Source organism: Rhea americana, unplaced genomic scaffold (assembly GCF_003343005.1).
Source record: "Rhea americana isolate MKP2758 unplaced genomic scaffold, rheAme1 scaffold_49, whole genome shotgun sequence".
Classification (NCBI taxonomy): domain Eukaryota; kingdom Metazoa; phylum Chordata; class Aves; order Rheiformes; family Rheidae; genus Rhea; species Rhea americana.
Window position 1 is genome coordinate 5,033,799 of NW_028186634.1, and position 16,377 is coordinate 5,050,175.

Here is a 16,377-nt window from a genome sequence, read left to right on the forward strand (position 1 = left end):
ATCTGTCAGAATTCAGAAAGGATGGTAATGGATCGTAATGTTGCACATAAGGAAACACGATAAGGAGGAAAAGGCATTATTCATGTGTATGGGGACATTAATAAAACCAGATAATCTCTTCTCCAKAAAGCAGTTTGTAAGTGAAAAGCCTCTCCCTCTGCTCTTATTTCTGTTATCCTGAAAGTTAGTAAGTGATTTAGTTTGACTTTGGAGCACTTCACGTGTGACATTAGCTCATCTCTTGACATAAGCAGCCATCTATTTTGGGGGGAAAATGAAAGAAGTGTCCTAAGCAACGACTAGATTGGAACCCTTTGGCACTGGTCCACACAGTCTGCCAGCTGGGCCACACAATTTATGATCAGTATCAGATATTAAAGGAGAAATTTATTGTGTACACAAGGGTTATGTTTCTTCAAATAGCTAACACAAGATTTGTATAGTGTGTGAAATGCTGTATTTTAAAATGAAAAAATAAACTTTGGACTGAGATGAATTATCCTAAAACCATATATTTAAGATGAAGGTATTTTATAATTATTTAGTTACACTATGATTTTAGCTGGTATATTGAAATGAAAGGCAATTCAGGAYTGAGGTATTTTTCTTTACTTTTTTCCTTCGTGTAGCGTAAAGGTGGTCCTTCAGGAAAGTTTAGCTGGTGCAAGGAACTTTACACTTCATTAATATGGGACACTTAGATAGAAAACCTTTCATATTTTCAGTGGAGAAAGTGATGGGAATTAAGGTGCTGCTGTCAGAATCTGGAGGAGTAATGAGACAAGTATCCTGCAAAGACTGCAAATTCACATTAAAGCTTTCTGCAAATCGGCTTCTTGACATCCTCCATTTTGGTCTGTGTTCATAATTTCCTCTGCGAAGGCCATGTTGAAAGTAATACATACTAAAAATGCATCTCACAAGGTGAAAGATTATTGCTAATTTTGCTGAAGATTACTAGTTATAATCAGAAAAAGAAATACTAGGCCAAATCATAGGGCACTGACTGATTTGTCGACTACTCACTGACACTAAAAGTGCTAGCTAATAAATGAGGATGATATTTCATTAAAATTAACAAACCAGAACAGCATTTATTCTTGAGATGTATTGTATTTCTTTAGTCCTCTTTGATTTCTCTTCCAAAATTGTCACCATCATCATTGTTGCGCACTTATGTAGATTTTTCTCATGTGAAGTTCTTGGTACCTTTTCTGAATGTACCTCTCTTCCACCTCAARAGGTAGAGTTTACCATTAAAAATCACAATAGTAAATTAAAAGTTACGAGTTTGATAATGCTGTATMTCAAATTAAAAATGAGGAATAAGATTTGGGGTTCTGAAAAGGGAAGAGTTACTTTCTACTCCATTTTCCTGTGTAAGTGGGTGGTGATCAAGTGCTGAGGAAAAGAGCACTGGTAGGAAATGGGTGTGGGTTTGAGCTATAGKTTGCTGTGAATGGATCTGAGTAATTGAGACCTTGTTAGACAGTGGGTAGATAGCATTGCTGTGGTTTCTTTCTCTAAGAATTCTTTCAGTGCTGCCACCTCCTGCTAAACCCACAGCTGTGGACTTGGAACACTTGTTAGACCAATGATACAGGCTGGAGACTGACTGATTGGGGAGCTATTCTGAACAGGACCTGGGAGTCTTGGTAGATAGCAAACTGAACATGAGCAGTGCACCATGACATTAAAGAAGGCTAACTGCATCCTGGACTGCTAATATTTACAGGGCCATAGCCCATAGATCAAGGGAAATGGTTATCCTTTTTACTCAGCACTTGCTAGACTGCATCTAGAATACTGCGTCCAGTTTTGGGCTCYCCAGTGTAAGAAAKGTRCTGATAAACTGGAACAAGTTCAGCAGAGGGCCACCAAGATGGTCAGAGGCCTGAAGTGCTTGCCCYGTGAGGCAACTGGACTTGTTAACCTGGAGAAGAGCTGACTTTGGGGAGAGCTCAGAGTGGCTTTCCAGTGCTTGTAAGGAAGTTATCTAGAATGTGAAGTCAGGCTTTTTACTGCATAGTGGCAGGACAAGAGGACACTCTTGGCATAAATTGAAATAAGAGATATTCTGAGCTGTTATAAGGAAAACTGTTTTCACCATGAGGAAAGTCAAGCATTGGAACAGGCTACCCAGAGTGGCTGTGCAATCTCCATCCTTAGAGATTTTCAGGATYCAGATAGGTAAAGCCCTAAGCAACCTGGTTTGATCTCACAACTGATCCTGCTTTGAGCAGGAGGATAGAGTGGAGACCTCCAGGCATCCTTTCCAGTCTGAATTATTCTGTGATTCTCTGARTGGAAGCCACAGCTTACCCAAAAGTGTGTGTAACCTGAAACAATGCATAAATGGGCAGTTCTTCACTTGGAAATTTTACAGTGTTTTTGACATGTCTGCTTCTACTTAGGGTATATATAATTATCAGTATTAGTTCATTGCTGTACCTATCGGTGCATACACTTAAGTGAAATCAATCTCTGGTGAACGTGTATAGTTTCAAGTTGAGCATGTGAATTTTAGGCATTTGGTGACTGAGTCTCTCTGGGCCTTCAGCATGGCTATGAATTTCACCTCAAAGACTGCAAAAAGACTGGAACAGATTTGTCTCTAGATTTCTTGGTCCATACCCATTGATCTGACAAGCTCCATAGAAAGATTTCTGGAAGTCTTCAAAATGCATGTTATCCTCCAGGAGGTGTTTTCCTAGAGAAGCTATAACAGACTTGCTTGGTAGATCTTTCAACATGGGGTTTAAATTTGGAATTTAAACCATTTGAAATTATAAAACTGTGTTATTAATTCTCTCCTTTTCACCCCAGCAAAGCTTTTTACATTTGGAAAATTCCTCAGTTATTTACAGGCAGTATATGCTTGTCTTTGATTATTTTACAATTTCTGTCTCCTATACGGTTTTGATTAGATGATACAACCTTTACTTTGTCAGTACTTCATGAGTACTAAGTGTTTGTACCAATGTATTTCAGATAAATGTATCAGAGCCCATATTTTTACATCAAAGAACTCACAGGATATGTCAAGGATTGATATGAGCAAGCTTTCAAATAGCATATGTACTCAGAGCTTGATCTTTCAAACTGTTCCCGAGCTTATTTGTATTTCTGCATGCAGGCATACTTCAAAAAGGGAGGCATGAAAATGAAGTGGAGAGACAGTGGTAACAACATATACAGTAAACATACTTACCAAGTAGTAACAGTTTTTTCAGGCTTGACCCTTTGAGTGGTAGATCTATGGAACCAAAACATCTCAAAAAATGGGAAATATGGCTTCGCCCTCCTCCCAAAACTATCTTAATTTTTAAGAATGTAAAGTGAAGAAAGCAAGTGCTTCCATATTAGAAACTAGTATCAAATTAACTACAAATAGAGGTACTATTTTAAGAGAGCTTATGACATACTAGGTGTATCTCTTAGCCGTTATGGGCAGCCATATCATTTGATGTGTTTTTGTTGAAGGCACTGCATGTGAAGTCGGTATGTCTTCTTGAAAACATAGGTTGACCAACTTTTTTTTTTCTTTTTTTTAAGTGAGCCTTTTTTTCATAAAGAAAGAATTTACTCCTGTTTCATACTGTCACACAGTTACAATCCAGCACTGATGTCAACTTGCTACCTCTGTTTAGTACCTGTAGGTAAAGAGATATTTTGTTTGCACTTACTGATCCAGAAACCTCATATATGCACAGCTGTGACCTTTTGAAACTATTCTTTGGTCATAATTCAGAGGAATTTACTGCAAATAGATGGGATTTTTTGGGGAAAAAGTTAGTACTGAAGGATGAAAGAAATGGAAAATCAAACAATAAATTAGTTCGGAAAAGTTTCGTAATTCTTAATTTTTTTCATTTTTCACCTCGGTCCATTTGTAAAGTGAAATTCTGGCTTTCTGAAAATCATCTGAAAATGTTAATGACTTTAGTGGGCCAGCAGTTCACTCCAGGACTGGAGTCCTCTGCAGCCTCAGGATTATGAAAATTTACAGGCATTCCTTTTGAGCTAATACTGTTTTTAATGGTAGTACTGAAAATTTTCAGTGAGCATGCTTCAGTTAGAAAAGGCTTTTTGTAGATGATCTCATCATGCCAGTAGCAGTGAGGCAGAGAGGTATTAATTGGAAATAAATTCATTTAGGAAAGGTGAGATCAAACCCTATGCAGTCTATGCAAGTTCTGTCCAGTACTCATCTGAATATGAAGGATTTGTAGTTTCCTGCTWAGCTATTTTTCTCTTTATTCTCTTATTTTATGGAATTTCTATCTTGTCGCAGAAAAATGTCATTGTGTCAGCTACTAGCTGCTACTTTTTTACTTGCATGCACATCCTTTGTGACCTTTATCTTTTTCTAGCTCAAAGCTAGATTCCCTTTGCTCCCATTTGTATGTGAGCAATTTTCATTCATATATTTGCCTGTTGTAGCCTGTTATATTTTTCCTTCAACATGCAGTATGGTAAAAGTAAACAGTAAAGGCCACCAAAACAAAGTGAAATGCAGTTGGTGCATTCTGATCCGGTAGGCATGCCTTACAGTTTCCAAGGAAACTTAGAAATGCTAGATAATAGAACTCTATTTAAAGCTTACCTATCTCCTCCTAAAGTCTCTGAGAGTRCCTCAATACTTTCTAGCTTATGTTTGTTCAGAACACTATAAATACAAAAAGCTACTATTTATTTGTAGAGTTATAGTAGCTACTTAAAGACCATAACAAGAAGTTGGCTTTTGTCCCCCCTTCCCCCAAATAGTTGACCATCTAGGGCCATTTGAGATTTGTCATATTAAGAAACTGAGACTTTGTCATCTTACTCCTGATTTTGGAGGGAGTTCTATTCAGATTTAATTTGCCTGTTTCTGGAAGGATATTATTCTCTCAATTCAGTTGGTATGTTCAGCTAGTTCAAAAGAGGTTGCTAATATTTCTAAGATTACAGAATGATATGATAGAAAAATGGCTAGAGCCACCAGTTCCATTAGATAGTTTGCCTATGAATAAATTATTTTTGTGATCTTTTTCCTTTTTTTTTAATGGGAACCTAATTCAAACACCTCCAGTCCATCTTGAATCTTTTTATATTTAATAAAATAATGTTTCATCTGTTGATAAAATATTTGCTCAGAAAAATCAGCAAGATGGTCTGAATGAGAGAATGAAAGCACAAGGAAGGAATTAAATAGATAAACTATGACTAGAAGCTTTGAATTTCAGAGAAATGAAGATCTGGAACACTCCTATAAACAGAGCAAGCAGGATAAAACCCTAACTGCTTTTACAATGGAGCTTGATCGATTTTCAAAGGGAATATTATATTATAGTTGCTTGGATCTGATAATCAAAGGTCTTTCACTCCAGTATTCCTGTCTTTGCAGTTGCTCTGTAGCAGCAGTAGTGWTAGGTCGTGGCAGAGATGATGAGCACCATTCAAATGGCTGGGTTCTCCCCACACCTATCCATTACGGCATCCGCTCTCCTGAGGAGATGGCAGAAGCAGAGACCAGAGCCCTCATATTCAGGGAACAGGTCACAAGAAGAAATCATCAAGAAATGAGAGAGCACTGGAGGAAACTAGAAGAGCAGAGTCCCAAAATGGAAAGAGCCTATAGATAAAAATGTGTGTCTGACTGCTAGAAAAGCAAGCAGAGCATGAAGGCACAGAAGGGAATTGCTAGACTTTATCGAATAAAAGTCATTGGACAAACTTGGATGCTTGGTTTGGGCTGCAGGAAATCAAGGGAAAAAACTTGCAATGCAATCAGTAGTCATAAGTCAATGAAGAGTCTGCAGAGTGAAAAGGGAGGGAAGACAGGAATAGAGGAGTGGTTATGGAGAGTGGAGAATGAGAAAATGGAGATGCTGTTTTAGCACAAACGATACCTGCAAGGTACAAAAAGTCAAATACTTACAGTGCAAGTGAAACAAATGCCGGAACACAAAATACCATTCTTCCAGCTGTATCCAGTTTGAGGGCAAGCAAAGCATGATCTTTTGGACACATACCCCTCCCCCCAAAAAAGAAAAGAAAAAGTGCAAGACAAATCAGAGACTGAACTCCTTTGCTAAATCAATTGACTGTAACATGCTAATCACTCCCATGTATTTGTACCAGCACTACCTGTTACGGCATGAAGGTTGTAAAGGTTATGGTAACCTGCATGCTTTTAGTTTTAGTATTTGGTTCTGTTTAAAAGCTACTGGGAAAAAATGCATTTTACTTTCCTCTAAACCACCTTGGGTATAACAGCACTGCAACTAAAGTATATATTCAGACAACATTTTACTTGAAATTGATGCAAGAGGCTCTGCTATTGTAAGGATATATCTGGTATTCTTTCAGAATGAATGATGTAGTGAAATAATTTATATCCGAAATGTTTGAAATCAAGAGACTATAATAAAAAGGGTGCAGCTGTATGTTCAAAGGCCTGAAGTAGACAACTTTTATAAACTAAGAAATGACTGGAGGCCTATTTTGTTCTTGCATTATACTCGTTCATATTACACTTTAAAAATTTGCGTTTCCCGTCAAATTTTTAAAGGAGTTAATACAACTGAATGCTTTTGATAATATCATTGACTTCTTACAGTGACTAGAACTGTTAATCATATTCTCATCAGAGAATGCAGGAGCACACGTACTTGATTTTAATGTGCCTGCCTGCTCCTCATTTGGAGGTTGAATAGTCAATTTGAAAGTTTGATTCAAAGCTGAGTGATTTTGGCTTTGACTTGAAGACCCTGGGAAAAGTAAGAGCTCTTCCCTGCCTTCTGTGTTACACACACTAAAAATGCCACCAGTGCTCCACATTCACATTTGGAGAGTTTGGCTATAAAAGGTAGGGAATGTGTACAGTGTTGCTGAGGAAGATGATGAAAAGCAGGCAAAATAGGAGCTAGTTTCTTCTACCTCTTGTTGGCCCTCTGTGTTACTCAGTGGGATTGTTTTCATTGAATTTTATGCTCATAGGTACCTTTCCTATTTATTTTTTCCCCCCTAGCTGCTTTGCTTCACCTTAATTTTATTGTTGCAGGTTGCTGTGGGTTTGATTGTCTGTCATTCATGTACTTACTGCTCACAGTCAGTATGGTGAAAAAGGAATGGAAAATGGGTTAATTGAAAAACACACTAGGGTAAAGAGAGGAGGAGCTGAAAAGAGAGAAATAATGAAAAAATAGGTGGCTAGATGCCAGATTTGTCAGCCTTGCTTATTCAGGAATTTTAATAGAGTAATAGGACATTAAATTCTTTCTAGCTAGAAAGCTTGGTAATTTAAGGAAGGCTTTATTTATTTATTATTTCATCAAAGACTTTTAGAGTTTTTTAAGGAGCAAGTGCATGCATTGGGATGTAATCACTTCAGTGTTGCAAGTAGCAGGTAAGCTAATTATTCCCAAAAGAGATTTTAGGTGAGCTAGATTGTTTTGGTAGGAGGTTTTTTTACAATTAGCTTCATAGTAGCAGGAGAAATCAAGCCTGTAAGCACAAGCCTGTAACAGTAGTGATGGTTATGGCATTAATAAAGCTTTACAGGCTTGGAATCCTTTTGTATCAAACTCTATGATGGCAGAGCTGTAGAGATCTGTTGAGGCAGATCGGAAGTTGTGGAGCATGTGAACTACTTGGGAATGAAAATTCCTTTTTATTCAAAAATAATTACTCTTCCCACAGATTTTTCCTATCCTCTCATTTCTGACACTGCTCAGGTAGTCAGGTGAGGAATGAAGCAGAGCGGAGAATGGGCAGAGCTTGGATGTCRCCTCGCTGCCTGTGCCCCCCGTGCTGTAGTTACAGCAGCAGGTCAGACAGCAAACACAGGGTGGGAAAAGTGCAATAGAGTGTTTCTTCCCTGAAGAAAGGAAGTGGCAAGCTTAAGATCAAAATCTCCCTCCTGATTGCTTTGTGAGCGACAATATAATAATTTTTTACTTGGGGCCAGATTATAGACATTTCTTTGAGTCCTTAAGAAATGTTATTAATTTATATGACAATTTTGTAGATTTTTGTGGATAGATGATGAATTTTACACTAGTTTTCTGTGTGACTCTTGGAAATTTTGTTGCAGTAAAGTGCTTTCAGTTCCCTTTTGAAGTGCTTACAAATAGAACAGAAGCACATAGGGGCTCCCTGCGGCACATCAGGAACTTAAAAAACCAGTTACCTATCATACAGTTTTAATTTCTGCTTTCCATCAGTGTTTGCATAGGTGGGAAAGGTAGGTGTCCTGGGGCCTGTTTGCTGCTTTTAAGATAGCATTTTGGAAAGTTGTATGGAGAAATAAGAGGTTTTTGTAAATCTTCAACATCAGAGGTCATTGTAACTCATCTTCCTATATTCCCTGATTTTATGTGCACTTCCAGTTTGGAGAGGGCAGCACCATTTTGTTGTCTGCTGAAAGTAAAAAACATACTTTCTTTTGTGTAACAGTACAAAGTGTACAGCTGTGCAGTCAGCAACCTGGAAAGCTCAGCTATCAGTATTATTATATGAAGAGATATAGGACAGCTTCATGTGGACAGAGAGATTGAACTGTGCCTGTGTAATGTAACTGTAACTATGAATTTATCTGTCAGATTTAGTGCTGCCAGTTGTGTTATCAGAACTTCTTTCTTGCGCCTTTTAAGAAAGCTGTAAAAGACCTTGTCTCCCCCTCACAGCAGCAGGTAGGCAGTTTGTTACTACGTTCAGAGAATTTTTTCTTTTCTCAGCACTGCAGCCACTGGGCACAGTCATCTCTAGTGGAGTTCTGATGACTTTGCTGAACTAATGCAAATGTTAATTTGGCTCTGAGTCTCCTAATGAATTCTCTCTCACCTGCACATAGTTGTCCTTTCTGCCTTTGGACTGCCTGACTTTCTTTAAAAGGCAAGGGATCGAAGAAGGCACTTCAGTAGAGATGGAAAAAATTACTCTTTTGATCTCCTTGAGGCTAAGGCTTGTATTTTCAGTGCAGAACCGCTGTTATTCAGCCAATCTCCTGATAGGTTGTTTCACTTTTCTTTAGTTGAAAATTATGAGTGTATATGACTTTTATGTGAATCTATGTCATAGAATGTATGATTTATCATACTTCCATTGGAAACCCAACTTTACTCATACAACATGATGCTCCATTTTGATGTGAGAAGTAGATACTAGTTATATCTCCRTTGCTATGGCTCAGCAAAGTCTCTAGTAGTTGAATTTGGTTGGGGTTGATGAAGGGCTATGGCAGAGGAAAAATGTCTTGACTGAGATCATCTCTTTCCCAACCATGGCTATAAAGAAAACTGTTATTTTCCTTCTTTACTGAAGTTTCTTGAGTGTGTCAGAAACCTGTTGGTACAACTTGGGATGGAAGCACAGGAAACGAAGTGGGTCAGGCTTGGGGCAGCTTCTCATGCTTGTCTCAGATGTGTGGCCATGTCCAGAATCTACACAAGATTTCAGGAAATCCATGTCTGCTTATTTTGAAACTATTAAAAGGTAGCAGGGTGAGTGTAATGAGGTGGAACTGAGGATGAGAGCTTACATTAAACCTCAGAAAGAAACTTTATACTTTTTTGAAATAGTTTCCCAAGGGAAGTGTGGGATGCCTCTTTAAAGATGTTTAAAATAAGACAGAGCTAGAAAGCATAATACAGTACATGAGTAATGCATCCTCCCCTAGGCTGGAGAAGGAAAATGGGCCTGCATAGTGCTTTCCAAACCTGATTTCTCAGGCCTTTAAAAATGATTATTTGGGAATAAAAATGCACTAATGGAAGATATATTCTAAATCTGTTCACAGAATATATTTCAAAGTTCCTTTCTTCTTACTTGTAGTCAGTCTAATCAGCCATTTCATAAAAGCCAAATGTCATTAAACTTTGTATAATGTCACTCAGCAGATTGTCTGGCAAATTAGGTTACATCTGTGACAAATATGACCTTTAGTTTTCAGAAGATATGGAAAAAACATTGTCATACATTCCTCTTCACACTCCCAGCTGAGTCAATCAGTGTTGGCTGCTGCGGCAGCCGGAAAGCTGGCTCACAGATAAGTGGTCTGGTCTATTTTGGCAAACCCTGTTCACCCGTTTAAAAGGCCTAGGCTGCCCTTGCTGTTTTGTTTCAGTTGGATTTCTGCACTTACATACACCTTTTATTACTTTAGTGTAGCTTTGAGACTACCTGCATCTTGCAGATATGGGTAGGATTGGAGCCTTTGCAGTTGATGTGTTGCTTAAAAAACTTCTAACTATGGTTTAAAACGGAGCAATTCATCTCAGATGGTATAAGCTTAGCTTTCTGTGTAAGGACAGCATAGGGCAGGTAAGACTTCACATGTGGGAATCCTTTCTGTTCTGTGCAGACCTTAAAGCTGCCATGCTGTTTCACAGCACTTTACCAGAGTCTTCCTTCTTCATCCCTTGGCTTGTGTACTGCCTTCCTGTTCATTTGCATTCCTTGACTTCATGGACTGGTGTATCTCAAAGTGTATTCAATTGGTAAAGGATATGTACAGGTCTTCATGTAAATGTTATTTGTACTTCATACTCTTTTATCAGATTTCCTGATTAGGAGAGGTAATCAAAATAAGTGGAGGCAGAAGCTTTAATCAATACTCATCTCTGCAATAAAAATGTATTGCCTCAAATCTATTGAAAATAGTAAGGGCTAGCTGGTAGAATTCAGCAATTCAGCACCAATAAAATTAACTTAGTCTAAAACAAGAATGCAATCAGTAGATGGGTAACATTTGGCTAAAATGCACATGTTAAATGGCAGCAGAATTAAGAGCAAATATAATTTGGCACCCCATAACCCTTCCTGTTACACTTCTAGCTTTTACTTTAGCCATATTTTTATAGTTCCTATCTGGATTATTTGTTGGTTGTTTTACTAAGCTACTACGAATACAGTTCTGCATCAGTGTCTCCTCTCAATATTTCTGTGAAATCAACTAAAACATTTTGCAGTCTTTCGAAATGTCCAAAATAGAGCAGTTTTGCAAATACACCATGGTTTTGCTGTCATGATTTGTACTGCACACCTCCCACTGGCACAGAAAAACAGATGCCTTCAAGGCTGATAGAACTTAAATAGCAAACATCCTAGCACAATGTGTTTCTGTACTGGTAGAAAGCCCAGGAAAGCGTTAGGGAAAAAAGTCGTAGAAGTTCCGCCTTATATTAGATTGCTACATCCACCTTTTTTTTCTGATACGTTGTTTTCCCTTTTTCCTGTTAGGCCCTCTCTTTAGGAGAGCCAGCCTGTTGACTCTCACATCTCAACATGTCACATCCCGTTCTTCGCACCACAGGATGCTTGGCAACGATGCTGGAATAGAGAACAGCAGGAACAGAGGAATAGGGAGCACAGGTGCCAGACTGGCAAATGATGCAACTTGCTGTAGTAAATCAGGTTGTTACAGCTGCGATAGTCTATGAAATTGCTGTGATAGTCCATGACTCCTATGAAAGGAGTAATGTCTGTGGGCAGAGGTAGAGTAGTATATTTTGTCAGATCAGATGATAATTGCAAAGACTGAACAAACTTACGGGCCTCAAGTGGGTGTCCCTCATGCACCTTAAAATGTTCAGAGTAAACAATAGTTAGTGTTAGTGCCAAAGGCTAACAGTATAGATGCATATTGGCCTTTGTAGTTGCATGATATTTAACACTGCTTTAAGTGTTACGGGCTAATGATACCTGTTCATGTGTCATTGAGGTTAAAAGGTATGGCTCTCTTAATTAATGCAGAAAATCCTCATGTCGTAATTCACTGCACATATTATAGTTCTTGCTTGGAAGATAAGTATTTATAGAATTTAGACATCAGTAAGCATGTATTAAACTTCCAATTGGAATTAATTCAGGATTCAGAGACATCTGTACATCTGTACACAGAAGCATCTGTGTCTTGCTGACGCAGATGGGAACTGAAGATGTCATCTCGAATAAAGTCACTTTTTTTTTAACTGCTAAAGCTAAGTGTGCGAGAGAGAGAATTTATGTACTCTCTATAGTCATTATAAGCTCTCGTTAAAYCACTTCTACTAGCTTTAGTATACTAAACAGTATACAGCATATTGCTGCTTCTTGCAGTATCTGTCATTTTAGTTTTTGCTTTTTCCTGGATTCATAGAGCTTGGAACACACTGTTTTCTAAATAAAGAAATCTTATTATCTCCTTTTCTATATTATGAGACTTTGCCCTGGTATATCTGAAAATATAATTAAACATTTTCAGAAGAGGAATTTAATCTTCTGGGCTGTTGACACTGTAATTTTTTCCCTTAGTCTTACTGTACTTTTCTCAGTGTGAAGACTGTACTGTTAGAGTTCGTTCAGATGAAGGATCAGTCAGGCAGAACTTTCTGAACCTAATACTATTGTGACTGGATAACTTTTTGAGATATTGTCTTTGACACCTTTGTTTGAAGGGTCAGACGCTGTATTTTAACTTTCTGAACTCTGTCCTCTTACTTTATGAACCCATACTGTGGTACTGAATAGACGGAAGACTCATTGGTTTGTTTCAGTAAAGAAAGTAAAATTAATTTAAAATTAAATGACAGAAATTAAAATTAAAGCAATTAAAGAAGATTGATTAATATGTTTCATTAAAAAAGATGCTGTATTAGTTTCTTCTTTTTATATATAAAATGCAAGGAGTGGGATTAATTTTGCTAACCCATAGATTAATGTAGAGTTCTGTATTACATTTTATTTGATGATACTTTGTTTAAAGAGACTTTTTATGACCTTCCGAGGAAGAAAATTGGAGGCAGCTTGAGCTGGAAAATATTAATTGTTTATCCAGTATTACATTCTTGTTCAGCAACCGGTTGAAGACCCATTTTTGTAAAGAATTTGGTCATCTAATCAGTGAGTAGAAATAATGTAGTTTTATCTTGAGGAACAGAAAGTTTGAATATTGTCTTATGATTACTGAATGCTCTAAAATCTGAGTGGATATTTTGGATGAAAATGGACTGTATTGAGACTGATGTTAAAGCTGCCATTAGCCTAGCAAAATTTTGAAAAATAATTCATAATTCTTTATACATCCTTTTACCAAAAAATGGCCAAAAAGAAAAAAAAAAAAAAAACAAATGAAGAAAATCAGATCTTTTTCTTATGCATGATGTGAGGCTGATACAGGCACCTGCTAATGATCTGAGGAGGTCTTTATTTCCTGTCCAGGATCAGGATTCAGGACAGCTTGCTTCATCGTGAATGCTGAGTAGCATCTGTGAAATTGATTTCTTTTGTCAGTCTAAGTTATACTGAGACAGTAATGATGCTATTTGCAGTGTGACTGACTGTGATGAGCAATGGAAATCTGCGTAGCCATCAGGTGTGATGCAAATGCCTTTAGAACTACAGCTGATAACATTTGGGGGAAGATCTCTGATACCTTTTTGATATGTTTTGAAGATACTCCAAATCTCTTACCTGCTTACTTATCAAATTATTGGAAATGAGTTCAATAGTCTGCTTTAATTCTGTCACTAAACTAGTACATTCAGAAACTGATCTCAGTGAAGTTTTTTACACCGCTGTGGCTCAGGGTAGAATATGGACCATTACTGTTAATAGCAACATTACTGGCACATAGGTACCTCTTGCTGGCCTGAAAAATACACATGCTAGTCTATTTGATATGTAGTCAGAGTAGCACTGTGCTACTCAGTAACGAGTTGAGAAACCCTACCTTAAAAAAGGTTAAAGATAAACCCCATCATTACTAGAGATCTTTGGATGGGAAAAAATGTTGCTTCAGTGCTAACTGCTGTTCTGTTAAACTGGAGATGCTTACCAACTGTGCTAAAATTGGTTCCTAACAAAAAAAAAAAAAAAAAAAGCTCTCTATCTTATATTTTTAAATGGAAAGCTCTTGTGGCACCCTCAAGACCACATGGCAAAAAATCCTTGGCTCCAAGGCAAGCAAGCAAGCTCCAAGGGTTCTGTTCTCTGTACTGCTCTCTGAAGGATACTGGGATAATAGCTGTTGGGGCAAAACAGGATAGTCTCAGGTACATTAGAAAATATTGTGGATGGCTATATAGACTTCAGATTGGACAAAGATCACAGAAACTGGTTGAAAAATGATTGTGCTATTTTTCTTTTTAAATTAACATGTTTTTAAATTAGCATCGAATGAGGATGAAATGAGACAAAATATCACGCTTCTGAACATATTTTGACTCTGAGTGAAAATGCTCTTTCTAAGTCAACTTTATACAGAAAGAAACAATTTGTGATAATATTTATGAAATGGTGGACTGACTTGAAGTGAAGACCTAATTCCTCTCTCTGAGGTCAGTTTGAGCTCTAGAATCTCGCAAGTATTTTGAGCCTATCTGTATTGCATTTTTGAACAGCAATGCCAATTGCATTAAGRTCTTATGACCTTAATGGACTAATCAGTGGGTGCATCAGAAATATTCAAAGTGCAGCATTTTACTAAATTTAATTCCCATAAGTCCTTACCTTTATAAGTCACATCATTTGATTACAGATCACATAAACATTAGGAAAGTTTCTTGGAATTACTTGAAGGCAAAAGTACCTCTCTTACACCTTTTGACCTACTGTTGTCAATGTTTACTGTATAACATTTAACTTGATCATTGAGGAACTGATTGAAATTGCAGGGGAAAATTTATGAAGCAATGATCTACTCATTGTGAACAAATCTGAGAAAATTAGGGCCTTGAATAGTGATCTCTGTCTAATGTGACTGTGTCAGCTAGTTCTCATGTTTTTATATGGTGATTTAACCCTTTTTAAGCCTAGTGTGGCTTCTTGAAGAAAGAGGTGCAAACTAAAGACTGAGACTGCTTTTTGGAAAGGGAGAATACATTCTGTGAAGGATGACAAAGGTTAGAAAGCTATGCAGAGGCCAGGAGAATCATTTTCTGTTTTGAGCCCTTACTAAGAGGTAGAGTAACTTTTTTATGAAGCTGCTTTTGCACTATGTTTTTGGAGATGACAAGCAGCTCTGATGCAGATTTGACTGTAGCAGATCATTTCACTGATGAGTAAGCCCAGTAAGCTAAGGGAACTCWCACTTACTGTTTTTTTATTTTGCCACAATAAAAGAGGGAGACTTGAGCTCCCCTAGTTTTCCTCTTTTTTCATCCTGAATATTCTCTCAGATGTGTTTATGGACAAAATATTATTGATTTAGTTGATTATGGAGTTTTGCATGAATGTGAACGGTTAAATGAAGGAAGAATATAAATATATTTCTGCAATTCTGGCAGTACAAAGAATGAACATTCAGCTCCTGTATTTACCCATGAAAGTACTATTTATATAGGTGCTTTTGTGCTAGAATATAACCCTCAGAGGAATGGGGAAAATCTGCAGAAATCTGCAAAATTCAAGACTTGAGCTTAAGACCGCTTTACACCTCTTGTTTTTAAATCTACAGGATCATACTTTTAGCTGGTCTGAGTTGGTGCTGCTCCATTTATAGCTTTATGTATTAATAACATTTCTGAATTTGGCTTAAACCTGGAGGTCTAGAGCTTATATTGCAATTTAAATTGATATCTTACACACTCCTATTATCTGTCTGACTGTTTTTCTTAGGCAATAATAAAGTAATGTGAATTAAGTAGTTGTTCCATAAATACAAATTTCTGAACCATGGAAAGGAGAAATAAGAATCAACACAGGAAAAAAAATCTGATCTATAAAGGACAAAAGTAAGCACAGAGTAGGGAGGAAAGTAAGAAATAACAGCAACACCAGGCTTCGGATGAGAAACCAAATAATCAAAAAGAATACAAAGATTGCGAAGCTGCATAAAAGGAGAAGAAAGCAGAAATAGAGCAAGGTAATAGTTTTGAAATGTGTAGTAGAGATCAGTAAAAGGAGTGCTGAGTAGAAATTGCAAAAGAGCTGGGTAAAGCTTCATTTCTGCTTCATTCTGAATTGGCAAGAAGAATATTCATGTAGGAAATGGATATCTGGAAATTTAAAGCAAATCAGAAGAAAAAAATGCTGATAGAAGATTTGGATCTTCTGAAATTTTAAACATTTCTGTTAGCTATACTTGCACGTGATGGAATAATAATTACATACATTTAGCCAGCACTGGAAATTCCTATCCAGAGTTATTCTTGTCAGAAAATTGTGATCTAAGTATCTAATCTGTGTTTAGGATCCTTCTCCATCATCTTTGAAAAGTGTGGACTATTTGCAGCCCAACAAACATTATGATAGCTCTGCCAATGAACAAGTCATGTTGTACTCCCATAAAGTTGCGTGTTGTTCTAGAGGCAATTGGTTATGGTAGCTGTCACTCAATAATAGCAACAGCATTTCTTAAGTCATCAAAAGATGTATCTGAGAAACAGCTGTTTCTTCCTTGTCTTTTGAATT